At 49.3% G+C, this 27,938-nt stretch overlaps 1 protein-coding gene across 10 annotated transcripts in view; it reads right to left on the bottom strand.

Moving 5' to 3' along the window:
* Positions 1-27,938, bottom strand: part of Eipr1 (EARP complex and GARP complex interacting protein 1) — a 112,221-nt gene that overhangs the window by 19,646 nt on the left and 64,637 nt on the right. The gene's annotated exons all lie outside the window — the stretch shown is intronic.

Below are 27,938 nucleotides of genomic sequence, written 5' to 3'. Positions count from 1 at the left end.
CACTGAGGAGCCACAAGGAGAAGCTGTTATGGACAGGGTGCGCGCGATTTTGTAGGCAAGGCAAAGTCCCGGGGGACAGGAGGCAGAGCTGAGCGCTGAGTGGACAGAGAACCACAGCCTGCCCAGGCCCAGGCCTGCGCTGCCCGGGGAGCGGAGTCCTTCCTCCACGTCTGAGCAGGCAGAGCTGGTTTCCCAGGCGCAGCACGCACGCCCACCCTAGCCAGCACAAGGCACATCTGAATAGTTCCCAAGGGGCCCCAAATCCTATCTCTGTGGTGAAAGCCATAAAGAGATAGAAAATAATCTCAATTCAGTCACAAACATAGGTTTCTGTCTTGCTGGAAGAAAGTCTTAAAGAGCTCACAAGAAAAATAGTTTCATTCCATGCAGTCTGAGCTGAGGCACACGCCTCGATGGGCTGGGGCGCCCCAGGAGCACCCTTCTGCGGTCACGGAGCCAGCGGATCCGGTGGAGCTCCCTGCTCCTCAGCACAACTCCGTCCAGAGCTGAGGAGCACAGGCCCGGGCTGGGGGGAACCTCCGTGCTTGTGGCACAGCAGGCAGAGTGCCCCACAGCTCTCCCAGCCACGGGAACGCCCCACAGTGGAGGGAGCTGAAGCACCGCCCAGGAGGGACGGGGAGGACCTGGCTGCCAACGCGTTCCTGCTCGGGTAGGTGCTGGGGGCTGGATCTGAAGGGGCTCCTCCACAGAGAGAGCAAGGGCAACGCCGCCTGGGGAAGGAGGATGGAGGGCACAGCCCTGTCCTGGCACGGTAATGCACAGCCCCCTGGACCCCTTCCTCGCAGCTGGGCGATGAAGCCGGCGTGACTGACCATCCCTTGCCACAGCTTGTACCTCAGGTATACCCCTGTCCACACGGACTGGGGAGACAAAGGCAAGACCACAACCTAGACTTCGTCACCAGAGCCTGGGGGCTGGAGCGCCCCAGCCAGGCCAAGGTGCCGAGAGGGAAGAGCCAAGCCACCTGCCGCCCAGCGCCCAACAGGGAGACAGCTGAAGCTCAGTCCCGCCACCTTCCCACAGACCGGCTAGCTTCAGGACACCCCGACCCTTGATCTGCATTCCTGCCATGACAGTAACCCGTGGGGCGGGGGGCACTTCACCAAGAGCTCAGAAGGCCAGGTGGGAGTGGGGCGGCTGTGGGAGCTGGTGCAGACCTGGAAGAGTCAGCAATGCTAGGTGAGGACTAGGTTAGGGTCAGCCTCCAAAATGGGAGCCCAGGCCTCCAGCACTGCTGCCAACCAGTGCCCAGCCCCAGCCCAGAGGTCCCTGTGGCCCTGTTGCACCCACAGTGACCCAGCTTCTAAGTCCAGAGGAAACAGATGAAGGGAGCAAGAGGAGTAGGGTGGGTTCCAGCATGGGCGGGGGACACGCAAGCTACACAGCTGCCTGCTGGAGGAGGGGCTGGCGTGAAGGAAGCAAGAGAAAGCACCGTCCTGGGGCCATGGGCACTGCCCCCAGCCTGGACCACGGCACCTCAGGCAAGGACAAGGATCAGACCGACACTCAGCAAGCTCCAGGTGAAAAATACTGAATGCCAAAATATATTTTAGAAAAGTTTCCAACTAAGTGGTTACTTTTTAAAGTTGGATATTTAATTTTAGCAAACCTCAATGATTAAGAACAGAGCAACCCTACACAACTATATTTTGCCCCCTATCTACCAACACATGTCTCTCCTGACTACTTCCATCTAGAGACAACAGCCAAGACCCGGGAAACCATCACCAAGTCCCTGCAGGCCTGCCTACACCAGGGCTGTCCCTGCTAGCCCACTTCTCTTGATCCCTCTCTCACTCTTCCTGTGATCTAACACCTCTACATTCCCACTCCTACCGCATGAACCCCACATCCTACCACCCACCCCCTGCCTTTGTCTACCATTAAAAACTAGAGACCCTTATGTAAGCCTGCTATTTATATTGTAGATATTAATTGAACACATCATTTCTGTTTATTGTGACAAAACTGTATCTAAATAGGAGCTATTTGGTTTAAAGCTGCATATTGTTTGCATTGGGTGCTGTAAATATTGATCTCCTCCTTAAAGTCGAGGTATTAGTAACCTGCAAGGACAGAACAAGATTACACGGTATAAACTGAAATACCTTGGATCCCCACTGCTAGAGAGGATGACTCATAGACAACATGAAGACACAAGGGAAGAAAGTGCCCAAACCAACCAAGGTGCTACAGTAATAGAATCCATCGACAGCTCAGCATATGAAATGACAGAGAAGAGTTCACAATACACATAATTCAGATGATCTGTGAAGCAAAGAATGATATGAGAGAGAAAATGCAGGCAACAATTGATCACTCCGACAAAGAAATAAGAGAGCAAATGCAGGTAGTAAGATTACTTCAGGAAAAAAAGTAATAGATTCTGAAAAACAAAACAACAACAACAACAACAAAAAAAAAAACTAAACGGAAATCCTTGAAATGAAGAAAACAATAAGCCAAATTAAAAATTCAATAAATAAAAAGCATCACCAACAGACTAGATCACTTGGAAGACAGAACCTCAGACAATGAAGACAAAATATATAATCTTGAAACTAAAGTTGACCATACAATGAAGATGGTAAGAAACTATGAACAGAATTATTGGATAATGTGAAAAGAACAAATCTAAGAATTATCAGGATAGAGGAAGGCACAGAAATTCAAACCAAAGGAATGTACAATCTTTTCAATAAAATAATATCAGAAAATTTCTCAAATGAGAAGAATGAATTGGAAAATCAAATACTAGAGGCTTACAGGATACCAAATATACAAAATTACAACAGATCTACACCAAGGCACACTATGATAAAAAGGCCCAGCCTACAGAAAAAGCATAGAATACTAAAATCTGCAAGAGGAAAGTTTCAGATTACATATAGGGGGAAACCAATTCAGATCTCAGCCGATTTTTCAACCCAGACCCTCAAAGCCAGGAGATCCTGGAACAACACATACCAAGCTCTGAAAAAAAATGGAGGTCAACCAAGACTCTTATACCCAGCAAAATTAAGCTTCAGAGTTGATGACAAAATAAAAACCTTCCATGATAAATAAAAGTTAAAAGAATTTATAACGAGAAAACCTGCACTACAGAACATTCTTGACAAATATTCCATGAGGAGGAAATGAAAAACAACAATAAAAAACAGCAAAGGAAGGACCTACACTAAAGGAAAAAACAATCAAAGGAGAAACCAAGTTAAAAACCAAAAGTAAATCAAAATGAGCGGGAACATAAACCACATCTCAATAATAACCCTGAAAGTTAATGGCCTAATTCATCAATCAAAAGACACAGACTGACAGATTGGATTAAAATAGAGATTCATCAAGATGCTACCCTCAAAGAGACCCATCTCAGAGTAAGAGACACCTACAGACTGAAGGTGAAAGGATGGAAAACCATAAGATCACTCACATGGACCAGGGAAACCAGAGGGGTTCCCATCCTCATGTTAGGCAAAGTGGGCTTCACACCAAAGCCAGTCAGAAGGGATAAAGAAGGACATTTCCTTAAGGGACTCGTACGTCAACAAGACATAGCAATCATGAATATTCATGCCCCAAACAATGGAGCATCTACGTTCATCAAACTCAGTCTTCTCAATTTCAAGAATCAAATAGACCACCACACAATAATAACTGGTTGACTTTAACATACCTCTCTCACCACTGGATAGATCTTCCAAACAAAAGCTATAAAACTCAATAATACACCCAGTAATTTAGACTTAACAGACATATATAGAACACTCCATCCATCAACAAGCAAATAGACTTTCTTCTCAGCAGCACATGAATCCTTCTCTAAAACAGACCATATGTTATGTCACTCACAAAGCAATTCTTAGCAAACACAAAAAATAGAGATACTACCCTTCATTCTATAAGACCGTAATGGAATAAAATTAGAAATAAATGACAAAATAAATAGCAGAAGCTACTCCCACCCCCTGGAGACTAAGCACTATACTACTGAATGACGCATGGATAACAGAAGACATCAAGGAGGAGGAAAGAAGTTCTTAGAGGTAAACAGAACTCCAATACAGAGGGTCTGGGACCCTCTGAAGGCAGTGCTAGAGGAAAGTTCATTGCACTGAGGTCATTCATAAAAGGAATAAATGATAAAAATAAATGACCTGACATTACAGCAAAGCCCTACAGAAAGAACACCAAACACAGCAGAAGACAGAAAATAATTAAAATCAGGACTGAAATCAATAAAATTGAAACAAACTGCTGACAAAACTAAAAGCTGGTTCTTCAAAAAATAAATAAAATTGATAAACCCTTAGCCACCCTAACAAAAAGGAGAGAGAAAACTCAAATGACAAATTCGTGATGAAAAAAGGAAATATCATGACAGACACTACTGAAATACAGAAGATAATCAGACACTCTTGAAGATTTATACTCTAGTAAAATGGAGAATCCAGAAGATACTGACAAATTTCTTGAGGTGTATAGTCTGCCCAAACTGAATCAGGAGAACAAACACAATTTCAACAAATCAGTTTCAAGTAAGGAAACAGAAGACATCACCAAAAGCCTACCAAGAAAAGCCTGGGACAAGACAAATTCTCAGCCGAGTTCTACAAAGACATTTGGAGAAGAATGAATACTAATACTCCTCAAATTGTTTCATGAAATAGAAAAGGAGGGAAACCTTGGAAACTCATTCTATGAAGCTAGTATCACCCTGATACTAAAACCTGACAAAGATACATCAAAGAAAGAAAACATCAGAACAATATCCCTGATGAATATAGACGTAAAAATTCTCAATAAAATTCTGGCAAATCGCAAAAGCATATTAAAAAGAAAGTGCATTATGATCAAGTGGGGTTCATCCCAGGGATGCAAGGTTGATTCAACAAACAGAAATCAATAAACATAATACATCACATCAACAGACTTAAAGACAAGAATCATATGATCACCTCAATAGATGCAGAAAAAGCATTTGAAAAAATACAACACAACTTCATGTTCAAAACACTAGAAAAACTAGGGATAGTAGGAACATACCTCAACATTGTAAAAGCTATATATGCTAAACCCAAGGCCAGCATCATTCTCAATGGAGAAAAATTGAAAGCATTCCCTCTAAAAATTGAAACAAGACAAGGATGTCCTCTTTCACCACTTCTATTCGACACAGTCCTTGAAACTCTAGCCACAGCAATTAGAAGAAAGAAATTAAAGGGATACAAATAGGCAAAGAAGAACTCAAACTATCACTATTTGCTGATGACATGATTCTATATCTAGAAGATCCAAAAAATTCAACCAGAAAACTTCTACAACTAATGAATGAATTCAGCAAAGTAGCAGGATATAAATCCACAGCCATAAATCCAATGCATTCCTACACACCAGCGATGAATCCACTGAAGAGAAATTAGGAAAAATACCCCATTCACAATAGCCTAAAAAATAAATAAATAAAATACCTGTGAATCAATCTAACAAAAGAGGTGAAAGACCTCTGCAATGAAAACTACAGAACCCTAAAGAAAGAAATTGAAGAAGACCTTAGAAGATGGTCTTGGAAATGCAAGACCATGCTCTTGGATATGCAGAATTAATATTGTCAAAATGGCCATACTAACAAAAACATTATACAGATTTAATGCAATTCCTATTAAAATCCCAATGACATTCTTCATAGAAATAGAATAATCAATTATGAAATTCATTTGGAAAAATAAGAGACTCAGACTAACCAAGAAATCACCATCAAGAAGACTGAAGCAGGAGGCATCACAATACCAGACCTCAAACTATACTACAGAGCTATAGTAACAAAAACAGCATGGTATTGGCACCAAAATCAGACATGTAGAGCAGTGGTACAGGATAGAAGACACAGAGACAAACCCACATGTATGTAGTTAGCTCATTCTAGACAAAGGCACCAAAAACATACATGGAAGAAAAGATACCTATTCAACAAATGGTGCTGGGGAAACTGTAAATCCATGTGTAGCAAAACAAAATTAAATCTCTACCACTTATCTTCACAAAAACCAACTCCAAGTGGATCAAAGATTCAGGCACTGGTACAGAGACCCTGCGCCTAATAGAAGAAAAAGTAGACCCAAATCTTTATCATGACATGATGGCTTAGGACCCGACTTCCTGAACAAGACTTGAAGCACAAGAAGTAAAATCAAGAATCAATAAATGGGATAGCATCAAACTAAAAAGCTTCTTCTCAGCAAACAATCAATAATGTGATGAGAGCCCTACAGAGTGAGAGAAAAATCTTCACCACATGCACCTCAGATAGAGCACTAATATCCAGGACATATAAAAACCTCAAAAAACGCCAGGCGCGGTACTGCAAGCCTGTAATCCCATCGGCTTGGGAGTCTAAGACAGGAGAATTGTGAAATCAAAGCCAGCCTCAGCAACTGCGAGGTGCTAAGCAACACACTGAGACCCTGTCTCCAAATAAAATACAAAATATGGTGGGGATGTGGCTCAGTGGTTGAGTACCCCCAAGTTCAATCCCCAGTACCCTCCCCCCCAAAAAAACTTAATATCACAAAAAAAAACATTAATCCAGTCAATAAATGGGCTAAGGAACTGAATAGACACTTCTCAGAAGAAAAACAATTAATCAACAAACAAAAAAATGTTATTTCTAGCAATTAAAGAAATGCAAATTGAAACTATGCTAAGATTTCATCTCACTCCAGTCAGAATGCCAATTATCGAGAACAAGCAATAATGAATGTTGGCAAGGATGTGGGGAAAAGGCACACTCATCTGTTGATGGTGGGACTGCAAACTGCATCTAATCTGGAAAGCAGTATGGAAATACCTCAGAAAACTTGGAATGGAACCACTCCTCAGTTAATAACCAAAGGACTGAAAAATCAGCATCCTGCAGTGATGCAGCCACATCATTGTTCATAGAAACTCGCAATATTCATAGCAATTCACAATTGCTAAACTGTGGAAGCAACAGATGAGTGGATAAAGAAAATGTGGTACATATACACAATGGAATGTTACTCAGCCTTAAAAAAAGAATGAAATTATGGCATTTGCAGGTAAATGGATGGAGTTGGAGACTACCATGCCCTAAGTGAAGTAAGCCAATCCCAAAAAGCAAAAGCTGATGTTTTCTCTGATAAGTGGACGCTGATCCATAGTAGGGTGGGAAATAGGGAAGAATGAAAGAAGTTTGGTTTATGTAAAGGGGAGGGAGGGGAGGGGTGGGGCTGTGAGGATGGGAAGGACAGTAGAATGAGACAGACATCATCACCCTATATACATGTATGATCGCACTACTGGAGTGACTCTGCACCATGCACAGCCAGAGGAATGAGAAGTTGTGTTGCATTTGTGTATGTCAAAATGCATCCTACTGTCGTGTACAGCTAGTGAGAATTTAAAAAAATTAAAAATTCAAAAAGGGAAACCTTTCAGATTTCAGACTGCTGAGTTTTAAATATAGTCACTTTCTAAACACTTGAGTTAGCCTCATGTGAAGCACTACAAATAGGTCGATGCTACATCCTTCTTCAGATCAAGGGTTCTCCAAGGGACTCTGGGAAGGAGACAGGGCCACAAGTTAACAGAATCTCATGGCAGATATTCAGGCACTGAGCACCAGGAACAGGCTCCCCTCAGCACGTCCCAGAGCTCCAGCTGGAGCACAGGCTCCCAGGCCCCACTGTGCACCCAGGAAGTGCAGCTTGTCTGCCAAGAACTCCAACTGGTGTTCCAGGCAGCGGGAGGTCCTCCCACTCCAGGGCTCCTCGGAGCACCCCTGGACCAGCGAGTCAGGTGTGGGGGCAACATGGCAGCACAAGGAGGAGGGATGTCCCTGAAGGCACGTCGCATAGGAGCGTCTCCAGGGAGAGCAGCGTGGCACGTGCTGGCCCTGTGGGCCACAGAGCACTCACAGTGTGTCAGCCGGGCACATATGCACACAGGATGGACCCAGCATGGTCCGGAGCACTTGTGGTGAGTCAGCTGTACACCAAGGCATGGCCTGGTGCATCCCTGAGCATCTTTAGTCGAGCCCCAGACTGCTCGGGGACATGCTGAGGCATCTATTTCCTGTCCTAGGGAGCTGATGGTCAGTGCCAAGTGCCCTGAACACTTGTCTCCCAAATCCCCCAGTTCTGCTGAGCAAGACGTGCACCCCACGAACACCAACTCCAAAGCCACAGTCAAAACCAGGGCACGCACTCGTACTCCACTTGACCCACAGTGCGGGGCGCCGTGAAGAGCGACGTGCCTTCAGGGACATCCCTCCTCCTGCAAACAGCCGTGGCAACAGCACCTCTTCCCAAGAGACAATGGGGACCTGGGTGTAGGAGGTTCCAGGAACAGCACTGTGCACCGACCTACTCCTGTCTCACCCACAGGTCTGGGTCCGCCGGTGTGTGGCCAAGGCAGAGACTTCTCTGAGAAGCAGCTCACACTTTCGGTAGTATTATCATAAGAAAAGATTCAGTGAATTTCAAGTGGCTGTAGAAGTAACTTTTTATATCTAAAAAGGAAAGATATGGCTTAATTTGAAAAGAAGCAAAACGAACTTATAGAACACAGGTAGAGTCCACTTGCTTTAGAAAACAGACCGGTTTCCTGTTCTGGCCGTGAAAGCTTGAAAGCATGCTTCGTCTAGTGGACAAAGTCTACTGCCACTTATGTGCAGAAGGTCACGCTGAATACAAAAGGCTCTAAGGATGGCTGCTACGAACCAGGAAAAGGGAGGATGCGCTTGCTAGGAGTCATGTGAACCCCAAGTCTGGTCCTGAAGACTCACACGCCAGACAGACTGCAGCCCAGGGCTGCTGCACAGGTGCATGTGGCATCACGGGTGGCCTGGAAGAGACCAGTAAGATCTATTCCTGTTAAAGGTTCACACAACCAGCAACACAGGGGAGGGTGCTGGTTTCTAAAAAATAGTCACGAGGCCTGTACATTCACAGAGTGGTCACAAGAAACCCTCAGCAGCCACGGTTCTGCAGGTCTACCACAGAGCCCTCATGGAGAAACCTCAAGGCAAACAAGGAAGGGTCGGGAGAGAAAGCTCCCAAGAACATGCACCCAGTACAGGAGTCTCCTACAGACTTCATGACCGGACGGCAAGGCCAGCACTCCTGCAGGCCAGGACCCGGGCTGGGACAAGCAGGTCACCTACAGGAGAAGAGGGAGCGTGCACATGAGGGAGACGGCTCCAGGAGGCAGCAGCTTCCCACTCTTCACCTTCCCCAGACACAGGGCCGGGCTGCCACCCCACTTCCTTGATGGGGCTGTCCTGCTTCACAGCCAACGCAAGACTGTCCCGTGTCCTCAGTGGTAGCTGCACTGCCCTTCGTGCCGGTCACCTCTCAGTTCTCTACAAGCACTGACCACGCAAGCACCCAGCAGTCTCTGGGGCAGAAAGTACCTTACAAATAGGTGCTGAGGAGGACTGGGGAGACTTCGTTATCCTCCTCTAGAGCGTGTCCAGCACACTGTAAATGCTCAAAGAATAAAACTGAAAGAGATTCTATTCATCAGCACAACTCAGTCAAGATCTAAGGGACTTTGTTCAGGAGGCTGAGGCAGGAAGACTGCAAGTTCAAGGCCAGACTCAGCAACTTAGCAAGACCCTAAGCAATTCAGTGAGACCCAGTCTCAAAAATAAAAGAACTGCAGATATACAGTAGTGAAGCACCCTGGGTTCAATATCCAGCATCAAAAAAAAAAAATCAGTGCACTCCAGAGGGTTTGCTACTCAGGACCAAGTGGCTTGTACAAAGAGGTGTGCTGAGGTAGCGACTCCTAGGGAAGGATGTAGTCAGACACGTGGAGCACACGGGAGGCCCCAGGACCTGGGCCTCTGTTGACTCTGCTCCCCTCCTCCATATCACCCACTCCTGTGACCTGCATGACAGCTTCCCGATAGTGAAGTCCAGCCTGGACACTACCTTCACGTTTGCCCACTTGCATCTTTGACTAGTTTTCACCATGAACTCCAAACGTCCACACAGAGGGCCTGGTGGCCTCCCACCCTGACTGCGGTGATACTGTCTTAGACCAAGGCTCTGGGTGGCTTAGTACGTGTCTCTCATCCTTAAACACGACAGGCAAAACAAAGAACGCTGGTTGAATTCTATTTTTTCATGGCTGATTTGTCACCTTTGCTCCAATCTAACCTGACAAATTGGCCATGACACTGTCACTTTGTTCCATACCTTGGCTGCTGTGAAGAGTTGTGCGGCGGATGTGGTGCTGCAGTATCTGTTTCCTAAGTTCGCACATTCAGAGTGCAACTGCTGGTGAGCACAGATGTACTTGTAACTTTTTGAGGAAGCTTCAAACTGCTCTTGCCTGCACTGTGCAAGGACTGCTCCTTCACCTCTTGCCAGCTCTTCTTGATATGGCCATCCCAGCAGTGTGAGGAGGTGCTCATGTGGCTGGCTCTGCAGTTCCTCACAACTAGCCAGCAGATTTCATGTATCTGTTGCTCATTTGCATATCTACTTTGAAAAAAATATCTTTTTCAGGTCCTTTGCCCACTTTTTATTTCAAAATATTTCTGTTTGTTCTAAAATATTTTAACCCAGCTGTCTCGTTTGCTCTGGAGTCCTGTAAACTCCTCCTACTGCTAGACTATGGGCCACTGACCAGGTCAATGCAGACAGCGAGCCGTGCTCTCCATGCTCAGGGGGCCTCTGCGTTTGGTTGGCTGCTCCCTGTGCTAAGCAGGAACTTTCTGACTGCACGTGACCCCCCTTGCTTGCTCTTGCTCGTGTTGCCTATGCTTCTGTGTCTCAACCAAGACATGATCACCTGGACCAACTGAGAGGCTCTGGGGTGTTACACCTAACTTGTAGATCCATTTTGAGTTTGTTTCTGTGCATAGTTGTCCAAGATGCCCTTTCTCAAGTGGACTTCCAGTATCCCCTGTGCTGTGGTGCAGAGATCACCTTTCCCTCCTTGTACGTTGCTGGCACCTTGCACAAAGGGAGTTTCACCACGTGGGGTCTTCGTGCCAGGCTTCCTGCCGTGTCTCCTTGATCTGTGTGTCTGTCTTTGACACCAGCCACCCTGCTCTGCCTGCCGCAGCTTTCCAGAGCCAGTGGAAGCCAGGAAACAGGGTGCCTCCAGCTCTGCCCTCCGCTCTCAAGACGGCCTCAGTTCCTTCAGCTCCGTTGGAAGCTCACATGAATTTTAAGACGATTTTCTCTTTCTTTGAAAAATGTCTTTGGGATTTTGATACAAATTATACTGAATCTGTAGAGCATTCTAGGCAGCACGGACATTTTAATGGTGTTAATTCTCCAGTTCATAAACACTGGTCATCCCTCCTTTGCGTGCTTTCTCCAGTGCCTTTCATCAGGGTTCTATATTTTTCAGGGTACAGACCTTTCACATCCTTGGTAAAATTTAATTCCTAAAAATTTTATTCTTTTTGATGTTGTTATAAATGGGACAGCCTTTTAAATTTCTTTTGGTGCCACTGTATTGTGTGCAACTAATTTTTATATGTTGGTTTTGCATCCTACAACTGATATCACAGAGGTACAAAGGATGCAAGAGGCCACATGGACAAGGTATGCAAACAAACTGAACAAACTAGAAGAAATGGATCAATTCCTAGAAACACACAGTTCACCAAGACAGAATCATGAATTGTTTATTAGTTCTGACTTGTTTTAAGAGGAGTTTTCAGGGTCTTCTCCATATGACATCATGTTATCTACAAGCAGGAATGTCACGTCTTCCTTCCCAATATGGATGCCTTCAGCCTCCCTCTCTTGCCTGCCTGCTCTGGCCAAGGCAACACTACGCATTGAATGGCAGTGGCTGAAGTGACCATCTTGTCTTGGTCCCGATCCTAGAGGACCTTTACGCTTTTCACCAGACAGTGTTAACTGTGGCCTGACATCTGTGGCCTGACTGTGCTGAAGTACATTATTCTCCACCTCTTTTGAGGAGAGTATTTATTATAACCTGGCTGAAGGCATCTTCTGCATCTATTGAGAGGATCATATGGCATTTGTTGATTTACATGTTTGGACCATTCTTGCATCCCAGGCATAAAACTCCCTAATTATGGTGCATAATCCTTAGTATGTGTTGTTAAATTTGGTTTGCATCAAGATTTGCATGGAAGCTCACCAGGGATAATGACCTGTAGTTTCTTTCTCTGATTCTGGTATCATCATAGGCTTGGCCTCATGAACTCTCCTTTAACTGTTTGGGAAGTAACCGATAGTCTCTTCCAGTCCTGAGCTTCTTTCTGTCAGAAGATTTTTGATGATGACTTAGTCTCCTTATTGTTGATTTGTTCAGTTTTCATATTGCTCCATGATTCTGACTGGGGAGGCTGTATGTCTTCAGGAATCAGTCTGCATCTTCTAGGTAGCCAATGATCTGCTTGCGTGCAATTGTTCCTGGTGGTCTCTTACCCTCTGATGATCCTATGATGATCTGTAGTATCAGTTGTAATGTCTGCTCTTTTGTATCTGATTTTATTTATTTGAATGCCCCCTCTTCTTAACCTGGATAAAAAGCTTTCCAACTTTGTTTCATTTGTTTTTCTCAGCTCTATTTCGTTTATTTCTTTCCCTCTGTTAACTTTGGGCTTACTTTGTTCTCCTACTTTCATGCATACAGCCGGGTAGTTATTTGAGTCTTCCCTTTCTTAATGCAGGCATTCGCTCCTGTGAACTTCCTTCTCAAAACCACAGTGCTGCGCTCCATACAGTGGGTTCCATCATCACGGGTCTCAAGGTACTTATTTCCCTCATCAACATTGGTCCTTTTCAGTTATTTTAGGCACACTGCTGGAATTAACCTTGGAGTGTTTCACAGCGTGTTGCTCTTAAAGGGGCTCAGGTCACACAGATGGGCTTGACAGCCCATTCTGCACTCCAGTCCTGGATAGCCACGTACCGTAGCCCTGTCCCCAGGCTGGCAGCCCTGATGTGCCTGCTCTTTCTTTATGGAGTCTGCATTTAGAAAAACTTGGTCTGTAACCCTGGTGACTGTGTCCATCACCCTTTCTATTCCTGCAGGTCCTCCTGCTGGCAGTTGCCATTCTCCCCCTGCAGTGAGCTTGAAAGCACATTTCTTATATCTAGCAAGTCCTGCTAACAAAACAACAAACAGCCCTCATGGGCACTGGAGGAGCTCTCCTCTCCAGTGAAGGACGAGAAGTTGCCTGGCTCTGCAAAACCCCATTTCAAGCTTAGAGTTGTTTCACACACTGCAAATGGGAAGTTGCAGTTGCCTATCAAAATATTCAGGTTTTGGAGCCACAATGTCCCTTGCATTCCCAGCCACTTGCCACGATGTACAAGTTGTGATGTGTCTTTCCATGGCTTCCCAATGGGTGCTGATGTGTAGAACATCGCTGCAGTTATGACCTACAGAACTGTCCTGCAACTTGCTTTTACTTAAAATGCATCCTGCACAACAATCCCTGTCAAACAGATACAATTCTTTCCAAAACCACACCAAGCTCCACCATGTGGACTTCCAGAATTTTTAAACCCAGTTCCCTAATACATGATATTGCAGTTGCCTCCAATTTTCACACCACAGATTCACAGGGTAAAGCAATAAGCATCCTAGAGGTGAACTTCTTGGCATACTTTAGGGTCAGTTCTTAGAACTTACAATCAGGAGACAGATGCATTTCCTGTTAGTCTTCTAAAAAAGCACACCCCACAGCCTCACTAACCTGCACCATTTGGTAAAAGCTCCCCACCTGCACCTCAAAATGTACACCTCTGCTGCTTTAATCTGCAATTCCTTGACAGCTACAGAGTGTACACATCCTGTCCAACATGTACCAGCTGCTTTTAATTCTTCTGCAAGCACCTGTTCACTTTCAATATCTAGTTTGGAAGGGAAGCTATGGCCTTCAAAGGACATTTACAATGTGTGATGGCCTCTTCTTCCTCTACGTCCCCTTCAGGTAAAACCCAGCGAGCAGAGGACTGGATGGGTGAAGTATCACAATGCTAGAAAAATCACCAGCTTTTCATTTAGAGCTTAATCCGATCTGCTCTACTGGAAAATAAGAATTTTAAAATTACAATAGTATTAAATGAAATACATCGTATGTCCAAGGAAAGTTAAAAACCTTAAAGTTGGGAGTCAAAATTTCAAGCACCCTGAACAGTGTCGGAAAGCTTTTTATAAAGGACTAAAGGAAAAGGAGTTTAGGCTTGAAGGGCCAGCTGAGGCTTCTGGACCTGCAGGGCTCTGTGGCTGCAGCACAAAAGCAACCACAGGAACATGTGGCCAGACAGAGGCAGCAGAGCCAGTAAAACTTCACTTAAAAAGCAGCAGAGGGCTGGGTTAGGCCAGAGGCTGCCAGTGAGGGAGGGAGGGTAGCTGCCTGTATTTTTACTACAGTGTTTAAAATAGATAAGGCAGGAATGCAGAGTGCTTCAATTGTCTAGAGTGACTCATACTATACTATGCTGAGTCTTTCACAAGAAAACGTCCAGTACTTCACAATCTAAATTCTGTGGAAGCCTAAGACACCCTCTTCAGCAGCTGGAAGCACCAGCATGGAGCCCCTAGGCAGGCAGGAAGACTCCACATCAGCTAAGCATGATGTGGAAGGGGGCAGAGTGTCAAGGTACTGGCAGCCAGGGTTGGGAGTTCACAGGAATCAGGGGTCCAGGCTCATGCAGGCCAGGGCTGGACAGCCAGGGCTCCAGCAGAAGGCAAAACAGCGTCAGCAGCCTGCTCATCCTCGAGCCTCCGACCTGGCCTCATCCCAGCCTGCTGTGCAGCTGGTTACCTGTGGTTACCAGGCCATGGCTGCTCCTGCGCCTCTGTGGCCTCTTCCTCACTCTGCCCTAGTTGGAAGACTATTCCCGTCATCCAACAGCCTGGCTTTCTGGGGTGTGGGACCTTGTGCTTCCAGAGAGAGACATCTCCTCCAGAAGACAATGCACTCGGCAGGGTTAGCTGACTGTGGAGCTGAGCCTGTAGCCAAGTCCTCAATCCTCTCATCAGGATTTTTCCTTTCTGGGGTAGGAACTTGAATCCTCAAGGAAAGAGCTTTCTCTTCCAAAAAACACAAGTGAAGAATGTCAGCAATGAGGCTTCAGCAGGTTGAGCAGGTGCATGTTCTCCAGTGGCAGATTAGGATTTCCTAGAGCTGGACACACGGCTCGCACATCAAACCTGGGAAAGCCAGGCACTGAAGGAGAGGAAAACGGGCCTTTCACTCCTCTTCAGAGATGTAAAGTCACTGAGCATTCCAACTGGTTAGAAGATGGCTTGCTGTGCAGTCAAGGGCTTTGCTTCAGCTTTTGCTCTGAGCCACCAGGGGCAGCCTGGGCCTGGAGATCGGGAGCTGCTCCTGGGTGCACAGCAGCAGCTGCTCCAAGTCACTAAGGTGTACTTTGCAAAGGCACATGAGCACAGCCACAAAAGCACAGTGTGGCTTCTCCAGGTGACCAACAGGCAGCCAGTGGCCAGGTATCCAGGCTTATACCTCCCGGACGGCCTTCCCTGGCCGCAGTGCCCAGCAGCAGAAGCCCCTGGGGTCTTACCTTCAAATCCAAGTTATGGCAGAACTTGTTTTAAGTAAAGATCTAATGGATTTACCACAAAATACAATATTTTTAAAGGGTTATAGCATGTTTCTAATGAGCAAAATGACCAGAAAATGAATGAAAGTCTTTTCCATTGGACAGAAACTCTGGTCATTCATCAGAGCTCCTAACAGACAAGGACCCATTGGGATTTGGGCTTGCTGTAAAGGTGGCCCACAAAGGAAAGGCAGTGGCTTTACACCCCCGTCATCTGGCCACTGCGGCCTGGGCTGCACAGCAGAGCTGGGCTGTCAACATGACTTCCTTCTGGTGAGATCCTCAGGTCAGGGGAAGACAGCGTGCTCTCGACTGGGGTTGGAGCAGCACGGGCGTCCGGCATGCCTTCATGGTCTGCAAGTGCTTCCACACAGCACCCAGACACTGAGCCACCCTCCCCTGACCAGAACGACTGAACCCAGGCCACTCAGCCTGAGAGCACCTCATTCCTTCCATTCCTTCTGAATGGAAGGACATGTCTGCGACTGTCCTTGTTCCTCAGAGGGACAAAAGAGACACTTTCCTAAAAGTGGCCCTTGGTGTGTGTCCCTGGACCACAGAGAGCCTTCCTGAAGTACACTGGACACATGTGGTGTGTACCCACCTGAGGAAATCTCCACCATGTCACTTTTGGAACAGAGAAAACCCGCTGCTCAGATGCTGAACCAAAGAGGCAGCAGTGAGACAGCAGGGGCCTGACAATGGGACAAGCAGCGCAGTGTGAAGTGACCCGTGCTGTGGAGAGGCTAAAGGAAGCCCTCTGCACACAATACGCCTTGAAGTGCCAAGAAGCAAGTGCTGTCATGCACAAGACAATGCAGGACCAGCCCCGAGCAAGGCAGGGAAAGGGTGACTTATGGCAGGACCCTGGGCTGGGAGGTGTTGTAAGGGACCTGGCAAGGTGGCACTGCTGGTGAGTCAGGACCACTTCCTAGTCCTTGTCCCCTGACCACCTTACCAGAGACTGACAGTGTCAGGCCCTTGTGCTAAGGCCTGGACTCTCTACGCCACACGGGCCCATCACGCATGTCCTGAAGAAGGTGCCCGGCAATGGCAGACTTCTACCATGGATGGAAGCCAAGGCTGAGCAACTACAGGCCATGAACCAAGGGGTGGTCACCATTTGTTTCTGAGACTATTCAAGGCTGAAACTCTGCAGTCCATGAATTTAAAATGAAAAACTAACCTGCCTTTTATAGGTGTCAGGAGTCAATCTTGGCACATTGATATGGATGATCCAGAGATTCCAAAAGCAAATAATAATAATAATAATAATAATAAAATAATAATAATAATAAGAGACAGGGTTGTGGTTCAGTGATGGAGCACTTGCCTATGTGTGAGGGGCCCTGGGTTCAATAACCAGAACCCACGGGGGGAAGGAAAGGAAAACTAAGGACTCCACGTAACTTTTATCGATTATGTCACCCATGGTTTGCTAATTTGTCTTTGAAAGGACTAGACAGAGAAGTCAACCAACCAAACTGGGGCAGATAAGAAAGCTCATGGATTCTTCCTGCTGGACTGGCTTAGGGTGAGTTCCTTAAAGATTCTGATAGGAGAGTGTGGGTATCCTACAAGGAAAAGACCTAAAAACCAAGAGGCAACACCAAAATACAGGAAGAGACATACCCAGCCTCCTGCAGCCCTGGGAAGGGCAGGCAAGGCAACCTGAAAGGCAGGACATCACAGGCCAAGGGTCCCAGGGCCTCCTCTGGTGACGGTTTCCATAGACTGACTGCAGACCTCAGTATTACAGGTGAGTATGAGGAGTTTACAGCTCAAGGTCAATAAGAAAAGCAAATAACCTCACACACACACACACACACACACACACACACACACACAAGGCAGAGTAAATAAGAACTACCATTAAGCAAACAGAAAACTCAAGTTCATTCTCTTTAGAAATCCACCATTCCTACAGTTGGTGTGCGAGAGTCAGATACAGGGTGGACAGCATGCTACGCCTGCATGGGCCTGATGGGCCACTGGTGGGGATGACCATGCTTCCTGCCTCACCTGGTGGTGCTCCAGCTCTGCCCTGTGGCCACAACTCCCCAAGTGAGAGCCTCAGGCCAAGCCTCCAGTTTGATGGCCCAACTCTGGGCTTCTCCCACTTCCCGTCTTCAGAGCTCTGTTCCATCCTACAATTCCTGTGCATGTAAGACAGGCAGTAAGTGACTAGACAAGGGCTGTTTGCTCTTCTGCAGGCAACGGAAGACTGCAACCCCAACCAGAGCTAGCAGATACGCACTTCGGAAGAGCATCTTTAAGGTGCTTCCAGAGAGCTGCGCCGCGAAGAAACACCAGCTATTCCAGGGGGCTGATGGCTGAGGGAATCGACGTGGGAAACCTGCTTTTACTACACACCCCATTATTCATCCACGGCTGATATGTCGGAAAATAGATGCTTTATTTTGTAGGTAACAATCCAACAATCATTCCTGTTTGCAGCACATCTTGCAATAGCTGGGATATGCAAAGTGCAATAAAAAGAGAAACTATTTTATCATGGATCATCACCATGAAACCAGAGCTATAAACATGGAGAAATAACCTAGGATGTCTGCCATTTTTGCTACTCCAAACCAAGAAGTTTATTTCTTTGTTCATAAAAATCATCCACTTTTCTACCTTATCACACTCTACCAGTGACTGAGAGGACTCATGACAGTATTAACAAATGGGGAAAGAGAAGCTTGGTCTCATGTAAGCATCCTTCCCAATCCTGGAGAGAAAAGCAAGCACAGGAGGGCTGCTCCCGTGAACGCCCCATTTGCCAAAATAAGCAAATAAAACACGGGGCCCCTGGGAGGCAGCCAGCAGGGCCACAGCAGGCAGGTGGCACCTCTGCAGGGTTCATGCCCCTCAGAGGAAGCACACCCTTTCCTCAAGCAAGAGGCTCCTGGATGGACGTGCTGGACGTGCGCTGCCCTGGGCTCCAGCACCTGGTGAGGCAGTTCCAGAGACACGGAGAAGCTCTCACAGAAGCCACGGCACTCAGGACGGAAGTAGGGGTGCCAAGGCCTACAAAAGAGGGAGCTACCACTGTCAGATGGTGGAGTCACCGCTCTGCCACATAGGGCAGAGGTCACGTGCTGCCAGGACATGAGGGTGTCAGGTGCCTTACCTGCTCCATGTGCACCCTACAGTCTGAGTTCACTATTACTCTGACAAAAGGAAGATCTTAAAATATCCGTCTAAGCGATAGTGATTAAGTCATTGTTAGACACCAAATGTTGAAAACCCCTTTAAGAAAAGGATTTTAAAAGTTACTTCCCAGTTCACAAAATCTCCCTTAAAACATACAGATTTGGCAACGTGGCTCAGTTTCAGCAGTTTCTTTCTGCTCAAAAATTTGCAATAAGCACAGAGCAGCATTGTGCAAGAGCCACAGGAGTGGCACAAGAAACGAGCCCACCATGAAGGAGACCCAGTTTGATCAATCTGCATAAGGACAAGATCTTCACATTGGAGCATAAGGAACACCTGCAGGGACAGACCCACATTGACAGGATGCCTGGCAACACATCTGATGTAACAGCCTGTGACCTCGAAACCAGGCAATGGGGTATTGAAAAGCCTGTGCTGTTTTCCATCTCACCAGGACAAACTCCTGGCTCCATCAACCAAGTCACTCTGCCTGCAGGCAGATAAAAGCAGAGGGCAAGCACAGGTGTGGTGAGGGCAAGCAGAGGTGTGGTGAGGGCAAGCAGAGGTGTGGTGAGAACGAGCACAGGTGGGGTGAGGTCAAGCACAGGTGGGGTGAGGCCAAGCACAGGTGTGTGGGGGCAAGCACAGGTGTGTGGGGGCAAGCACAGGTGTGGTGAGGGCAAGCACAGGTGTGTGGGGGCGAGCACAGGTGTGTGGGGGCGAGCACAGGTGTGGTGAGGGCGAGCACAGGTGTGTGGGGGCGAGCACAGGTGTGTGGGGGCGAGCACAGGTGTGTGGGGGCGAGCACAGGTGTGGTGAGGGCGAGCACAGGTGGGTGAGGGCGAGCAGAGGTAGGGTGAGGGCAAGCACAGGTGGGGTGAGGCCGAGCACAGGTGTGTGTGGGGGCAAGCACAGGTGTGGTGAGGGCGAGCACAGGTGTGTGGGGGCGAGCACAGGTGTGGTGAGGGCAAGCACAGGTGTGTGGGGGCGAGCACAGGTGTGGTGAGGGCAAGCACAGGTGGGGTGAGGCCGAGCACAGGTGTGTGTGGGGGCAAGCACAGGTGTGGTGAGGGCGAGCACAGGTGTGTGGGGGCGAGCACAGGTGTGGTGAGGGCAAGCACAGGTGTGTGGGGGCGAGCACAGGTGTGGTGAGGGCGAGCACAGGTGGGTGAGGGCGAGCACAGGTGTGTGAGAGCGAGCACAGGAGTGTGAGGGAGAGCACAGGTGGGGTGAGGGCGAGCACAGGTGGGGTGAGGGCGAGCACAGGTGGGGTGAGGGCGAGCACAGGTGTGGTGAGGGCGAGCACAGGTGTGGTGAGGGCGAGCGCAGGTGTGGTAAGGGCAAGCACAGATAGGTGAGGGCAAGCACAGGTGTGGTGAGGGCAAGCACAGGTGTGTGAGGGCAAGCACAGGTGTGTGAGGGCAAGCACAGGTGTGGTGAGGGCAAGCACAGGTGTGTGAGGGCGAGCACAGGTGGGGTGAGGGCGAGCACAGGTGGGGTGAGGGCGAGCACAGGTGTGTGAGGGAGAGCACAGGTGGGGTGAGGGAGAGCACAGGTGGGGTGAGGGCGAGCACAGGTGGGGTGAGGGCGAGCACAGGTGTGGTGAGGGCGAGCACAGGTGTGGTGAGGGCGAGCGCAGGTGTGGTAAGGGCGAGCACAGATAGGTGAGGGCAAGCACAGGTGTGGTGAGGGCAAGCACAGGTGTGTGAGGGCAAGCACAGGTGTGTGAGGGCAAGCACAGGTGTGGTGAGGGCAAGCACAGGTGTGTGAGGGCGAGCACAGGTGGGGTGAGGGCGAGCACAGGTGGGGTGAGGGCGAGCACAGGTGTGTGAGGGCGAGCACAGGTGTGTGAGAGCGAGCACAGGTGGGGTGAGGGCGAGCACAGGTGTGTGAGGGCGAGCACAGGTGGGGTGAGGGCAAGCACAGGTGGGGTGAGGGCGAGCACAGGTGTGTGAGGGCGAGCACAGGTGGGGTGAGGGCGAGCACAGGTGGGGTGAGGGCGAGCACAGGTGGGGTGAGGGCGAGCGCAGGTGTGGTGAGGGCAAGCGCAGGTGTGTGAGGGCGAGCACAGGTGTGTGAGGGCGAGCACAGGTGGGTGAGGGCAAGCACAGGAGTGTGAGGGCAAGCACAGGTGTGGTGAGGGCAAGCACAGGTGTGTGAGGGCAAGCACAGGTGTGGTGAGGGCAAGCACAGGTGTGTGAGGGCAAGCACAGGTGTGGTGAGGGCAAGCACAGGTGTGGTGAGGGCAAGCACAGGAGTGTGAGGGCAAGCACAGGTGTGTGAGGGCAAGCACAGGTGTGGTGAGGGCAAGCACAGGAGTGTGAGGGCAAGCACAGGTGTGTGAGGGCAAGCACAGGTGTGGTGAGGGCAAGCACAGGTGTGTGAGGGCAAGCACAGGTGTGTGAGGGCAAGCACAGGTGTGTGAGGGCAAGCGCAGGTGTGGTGAGGGCAAGCGCAGGTGTGGTGAGGGCAAGCTCGTTCTCCATACACATATGAAGATACGGTGCACAGGGGCCATCTCAGCATTGAGCAGAGTGACTCAGTCGAGGCCAACCAGACCTGTGGGCGGAGCGCAATTTCCAGCCTACAGAATCCACAGCCATGAACTCTGCTGTTTAAAGGCTACCTGGTGGCTGACATTTTGTCCCAGCAGCTGCATGGACCAAGGCAGCTTCTTGGCTTTCCCACTGGATTCACTGGTAAGCAACTCTGCTGACGTGTGCGGGGAGACACCCACTGGGTTGCTGAGAGGATGGACTGATACGCACTTCTGAGCCAGTGTTTAGTGAACAACTGAATGAGTGTCTCTTTGCTGTGAATAGTTACCTATACTTCCTGTACTGTTTGGCCAAACTCTTGTACTCTGGGTCTTCTTAGAATGGGTTGTGCCTACACAATGCATATTACATGTGTTCCCTCCTCAACATCCCCTCTTTCTAATACTCCCCTTTAGTTACATAGGAAAAGGGAGACTGTGATGCCCATTCCCACTATACAATGGAGACTTTAAGAAAGCTTTAAAAAATAGCATTTTTGGTATGGACCCAGAACACCATGAGACGGTTCTTCTGCATAGACTAAGGTCTGTTGGGCAAAATTCCAGGGTCTTTGTGAAAGCTGATGGACGGCATCAGTAACAAGCTGGTGAACAGGGCAGTAGCTCCTAGGTGTCAGTTTTTAAAACCCTGCTCTTAGGGATGCCTAGGTCTGGTGTGATTAGCCAGCACTGGCATGGATCTCATAAAAACCTGATCACACTTTGACGATGACATTGTCATTGGCAGGGCAATCGCAGGATAGGATTTGTGAAAACATCAAACATTGTCTTACCCTCAAAGGCAACTTTTCCAAGATGTTGAGAATAACTAGTAACATTTAACCAGAGCCAATTTCCACTCTTCTGGCACACTGAACTAAAAAGAAAAAAATAAAGAGGCAACGTCCTCTCTGGTGGGCCCCCATGTGGCTTCTCTCCCTCTCCCCAGTCTCAACACCCAGGCTTGTGCCCTTTCCTGCCTTCCAACAAGGTCCTCACACACAGTGGCCTGCCTGCCACTCCAGTGTGACATTTACTGCATCTGCACAGGAGGTTTCCTCCCAGCAGCTGGCTCAGGAGGCCAGGTTGGCTGGCCACTGTGCAGAGCCACAGGATGCAGAAAGCCACCAGAGAAACATACCATGTTGAAGAGCATGCCTAACTCCGTCCACACCTGGATCATGGTGGCAGGAGCAAGGACAATACAACAGCTGACGGTCCTCAAACTTACCCCCATCTTTCAAAAGCTTGTCGTGACTGATTTTAATAACTTCTCCTTTAAAGGAGATTTTCATCATCCAAGAAAACAAGGCGATTTGTGTGACTGTTCTTGATACACCACTTGGGGAACAGTGCCCAACAGGAATATGCCCACGTTCCCAGTGTTTTGACTTTGCTTCCACTCGCCAGCAGGGAACATTCATCTGCAGGTGAGGGGCACGGCTCCTAAGCAGCTGGAGGGCCTCTTGATCATCAAAGGCGATGGAGACCACACAATCACCCTGTTGTGGCTAATCAGCCAGCGAAGCCCTGGTGATGATGAAGCATTGTGCAGACTCTCAGAAATAATCACCTCCTTCCCCTCACAGTTCCAGGAAACCTCCTCTCCATCTGGGCTCCTGAGACAGTGGTGTAAACCTCAGCGGGCAAGTGTGAAGTGCAGGACGTGTTAGCGAACGCGGTGGGTCTACAGCCGGTAGCCCAGTGTTAATGTCCATTCTGCACACTGAAAAAAAAGTCTAACTATGAGTTTCATGTGTGTCCCAAGGAGAAACCCAGCTCTGCAGAAGCACAACACATGCCACAATAAGCACTGTAAAGAGATCTTCCATGTCTGCTCCCCAAAAGTGAAAAAGCACAGTCCGCTGCAAGTACAATACTAGGGTCAACCCCTCTCAGCATCAGGGTCTACAGCAGTGGCAAGGCAGACTCCAATGCTACTTGTGTATCGATGTCCCAAATTGTTCCAGAAAGAATTTAAGTTAGCCAACAGACCAATGTGAAATATGGCCGTGTGAGATGAACTGAAGGTGGTCAGGACATCACACCACACCAGAGGGTGAAAGGTGCCTAGGGCCCCCTGGGCCTGCACCCACTCCAGTCAGGGAGCAGCCTCTGCTCACAGACTTCACCCAGGAGGGAGTGGTCTGGACGGCTCCTGCCCTGCGGCTGCATGCCACGGCCCTGTGCAAGTAGGTTCCCCTCTGATCACAGACTTCACCCAGAAGGCTGTATGCCGAGGCCCACCTCAGTGCCAAGGGAGCAGGGAAGGAAGGTCTGCCACTTATTTCTGATGAGTAAAGTCAGGTGGCACTGATTGTCAAAGAGAGGCTGTGGCAGCCCAGGAGCTTAGAGAAGAAATGGCATTGGCCATTCCAAATCACCCCACTCACAGGACTGCAGGGCCTGAAGAGAAATGGCCAGCCCATGCTGACAGCACAAGCAGCTGCATGTCTGAAGAGGGGGTGCAGGCCCAGGCCTAACTATGCTGCCTTTCCCAGAGCAAATGCACGCTGACCCTAGAAGTGACTCCAGAGTGCATGGGGCAGGCCAGGCACAGTACTGCCTGCCTATGATCCCAGCCACTCGGGAGGCTGAGGCAGGTCTCCTCCTGCAAGACTGAGGCAGCCTGGACAACCTGTTGAGTCCCTACTCAAAACAAGGGAGCTGAGGGTGTGTCTCAGTGGCAATACTCCCTGGATTTGTTTGCCAGTAACCCCCCCAAAACAAGGAGTGCAGAGGAAAAACATGCTAGAAAACAAATAAGCAGCTCCCCCAGGAAGCTCAGCTGGTTCACATTTACATTTTGAAAAGGACTAGCTAGAGGACACTGGACACTCTGAGACCATTCTGATAAAGATAAATCAACATATCCAGCAACCAAAACAACTTTCAGATCACAGGTGACGACGGTCACAAATGGCTCCTTCTAGAAGCCCTTTTAGCTGGGATGCAACAAGGTGCTTCTGAAGTCCTGGGTCAGAATGCCCACCACCAGTCCCAGCACCCCAACGCAGAATGCACAAGCCCAAGTGCATTCTCCTGGGTGCCGAGGACCCAGCCTGAAGCCAGCCTCCCTCTGTGCCCAGAGCTGTCCTGGGTGCCGAGGACCCAGCCTGGAGCCAGCCTCCCTCTGTGCCCAGAGCTGTCCTGGGTGCCGAGGACCCAGCCTGGAGCCAGCCTCCCTCTGTGCCCAGAGCTGTCCTGGGTGCCGAGGACCCAGCCTGGAGCTAGCCTCCCTCTGTGCCCAGAGCGGTCCTGGGTGCTGAGGACTCAGCCTGGAGCCAGCCTCCCTCTGTGCCCAGAGCTGTCCTAGGTGCTAAGGACCCAGCCTGAAGCCAGCCTCCCTCTGTGCCCAGAGCGGTCCTGGGTGCTGAGGACTCAGCCTGGAGCCAGCCTCCCTCTGTGCTTGGTGCTGTCCTTGGTGCTGAGGATGAGGCCTGGGACAGGGCTCCTCTATATCTGGTGCTGTCCTTGTTGTTCACAACAAGGTCTGGAGCCCACCTCCCTCTGTGCCCAGTGCTGTCCTTGATGCTGAGGACTGGGCCCCATCTTCCTTTGTGCCTGGCACTGTCCTTGGTACTGAGGTTGCAGTCTTGAGTCCAGGTCTCCTCCTGGCACTGCCCTCTGTGCCCGAACCCACCTTCTCTGTGCCTGGCCTTCCATATCTGCTGGGGCGTGCCACCCAATGTGCTGAGTGCTGTCCTCAGGCTGAGGACACAGCCAGAGCCCTTCTCCCTGTGTCTTGAGCTCTCTGGCCTGGCACTGTCCTGGGTGCTGAACCAGCCTCCTCTGCACCTGGTGCTGTCCTTGGTGCTCCTAAGGTGGCTTACAGCCCGGCTCTCTTGCCGTCTTCCCTGAAGATGGAGCCCTGAGCCTGACTGAGCTGGTGTTGCAGAGGAAGCTGGGACTCCACAGAGAACATCACCCCAGAGTGTGAACAGAAGCGGGAACACCAAGCAGAGATGGCAGCCATGGGGATGAAGCCCCCTGTTTACGTCGGGCATTCACAGTGGATGAGTGGGACCTTGATTCTTTAGAGAACACTCAAGCTGGGCACTAGAGGTCTTTTCACAGTGGGAGCTGCTGGCAATCACTCTGTCAACCCTGTTTGTTGGGGGGCTGAAAACAGCATGAGGGGTGTCCTAGGTCAGAACTGAATACTGCTCCCCAACAAATGGATGCTGAAATGGCTGAGGACAGATGCCCCCAACACTTCCCCTTGGGAGAGACAGGGAGAGCACACCCCAAGCCAGCAGGGCATATGACAGAGGCGGGGAGACATGGTGGATGGAGCATGGGAACTAGGTAGCTTTCCTGCATGCTCTCCGACAGCCAGCAGCATTGTTCAGGAAAGTCTAGGGGCCTCTCCTAGTGATGCTCAATGTCGACTGATAAGCCAAAAGGAAAGCATGCCCCTGATCACTGTGTCCAGCCCCCAATGGATCCATCACACTTGTGACTTAAATTTTCAAAACTAAAATTTCTTGTCTAATAAACCCTGGAAATCACTGAAGATTCTTCAAAGAATAACCCTGACTACACCCAGTGTTGGTGAGGACACAGGCTGGTCCTTGTGCACTGTGGGGGACATCAAATATCCCTGGTGACACTCAGTGTTGGTGAGGACAGTCCTTGTGCATTGCAGGGAACATTGAATATCCCTGACCACACCCAGTGCTGGCGAGGACAGAGGCTGGTCCACACGCACAACAGTGAGACATCAAATGTGCAGTCACTCTGGGAAAGAAGTACCCTTTCTTAAGAACCCAGGGCACTACGGCAGAGCCAGTCGGCAAGGGCAGTGCGTGCTGGCACTGACTGCGGCTTTACACGTGACGGACCCAAGCTGGCAAAGCCCCAGCATCCTCCAGAAGGTTCAGGTTAGACAGACGGTGGTGCATGATACCAGGTAATACTCCTCAGCAATCAAGGAAACTGGCTGTTAGTCAGCACACACAACAATTCAGGGAATTAAAAAGTCAGTATCAAGGTTACACAGTGCATAACTTCACTTATATAATCTTCTAGAAATGACCAAATTAGGGATGAAGCACAGATAGTGCTTGCAGATATTAAAGAAGGAAGGACCCATGGGGGAGCTGCTCTAGACTGTTCTGGAGGCTCCCACGCAAGCATGAGGACCCACACGGGGCTGGCAAAAGGTGCAGAGCCGACGTGCAGGTGGTGGCCTCTCACTGCTGCCACAGGTACCAAGGAGACCGGTGGAGGGCGTACAGGGTTTGTGCTCTCCCTACAACTGCTGCTGAATCTGCAATGACCTCAATGTGAAACACTCAAAACAGACACACAGGGAAAAATATGCACTGATGTTCTAGATGACAGAGAAGAGCTCAAGAAATGCTTTGAACAGTAGCGGCAAAGTCAGAACAGATAGCACTCCAGTGACTCTGAGAACAGCCGACTGTGTTTAAACACCACAACCACTTCACAACAAGCCTCCCTTTCATGGGAGGTGTGCATGGTGCAGTTTAGTGTCCCAAGCTAATATTTAGCATTCAGTTCCTGACAAGGCGTGTAGCCTGCTCTCTGGATGGCATCTGACAGGTGCGTGCACAAGGTAGGCAGCCAGGAAAGCAGCCTGATGGCTCCACAGCCCCTCCTGAGCTCACCATCTCTGCTCTCATGGTCCTCCCTGAGCAACTTCTCCTGAGCAACTTCTGGCCCACCTGGGGCTTGTCTGCACCCACACCACTGTGCCTCCAGGGACGAGGGACACACTCAATGTGCATGCTTATAGACACCTACACAAATGTCTGCTTGCTGGGCAACGTGGCCACTGAATGTGGGACTCTGGATGGAGCTGTGAGACGTGCACAGGGAATCTAAAGGTGGGCCGCCAAGTGACAGCACGAAAGCAACTGCTCCTGGGGCCTCAGGACTCACCAGCCACCAAATCCGCCAGGTCGGGCATGAGGTGAATACTCAGGGCAGCTCTCTAAAAAGGAAGAGCCACGGAGCAGGCGGAAGCAAAACCACGGTAAAATCAAATCCTCCTCAGTGATGTGGGGCCTCCTGAGCTCAGACTGCCTGACTGTGCACTGCTCCAAAACCTTGTCAAGGACCAGGCCTTGCAATGGAGCCTGGACCAACACTCAGCCCTGTCCGAGTGTCACCTCAGGACACTCAGTCCTTGAGCAGTCTGACTCGCAGCTTCCTCTAGGGCTCTGGCACACAGCTCATTAGTACTCATCACCACAACTTCCCGCCCCCAACACTCTGAGTCTCCCCTGGAGACAGGGACTCCTCGAGGCCAGGTCCCAGAACTCGCCTGCTGTCCCTAGAGCCTAGGAGGGCGCATGCAGCAGATGCTTAGCAAGCATGTTACGGGTTGAATCTGTTTCACTGGCACAGCTAGGACAGAAGCAAGCATAGAGAGGTACAGGCCTCCTTCCGGATGCATGAGTGTGCACACACATACACACACATCCAAGTGTCGCTGTACTAAGCAAAGTGATCGCAGTCACTATAAATACCCATAACGTCATGCCCCAGAGTCCCTCCTGGGAATCATGGCCTCTAATGTTATCATGGCTTCAGCACCATCAGAGTCCAGCCATGACTGCTGTGCAAAGGCGCCTCTGGAGTAGCTAGGTGAGTGGACACAGCCAACC

Source organism: Ictidomys tridecemlineatus, chromosome 12 (assembly GCF_052094955.1).
Source record: "Ictidomys tridecemlineatus isolate mIctTri1 chromosome 12, mIctTri1.hap1, whole genome shotgun sequence".
Taxonomy (NCBI): Eukaryota; Metazoa; Chordata; class Mammalia; order Rodentia; family Sciuridae; genus Ictidomys; species Ictidomys tridecemlineatus.
This window is presented reverse-complemented; position numbering and strand designations above follow the sequence as displayed.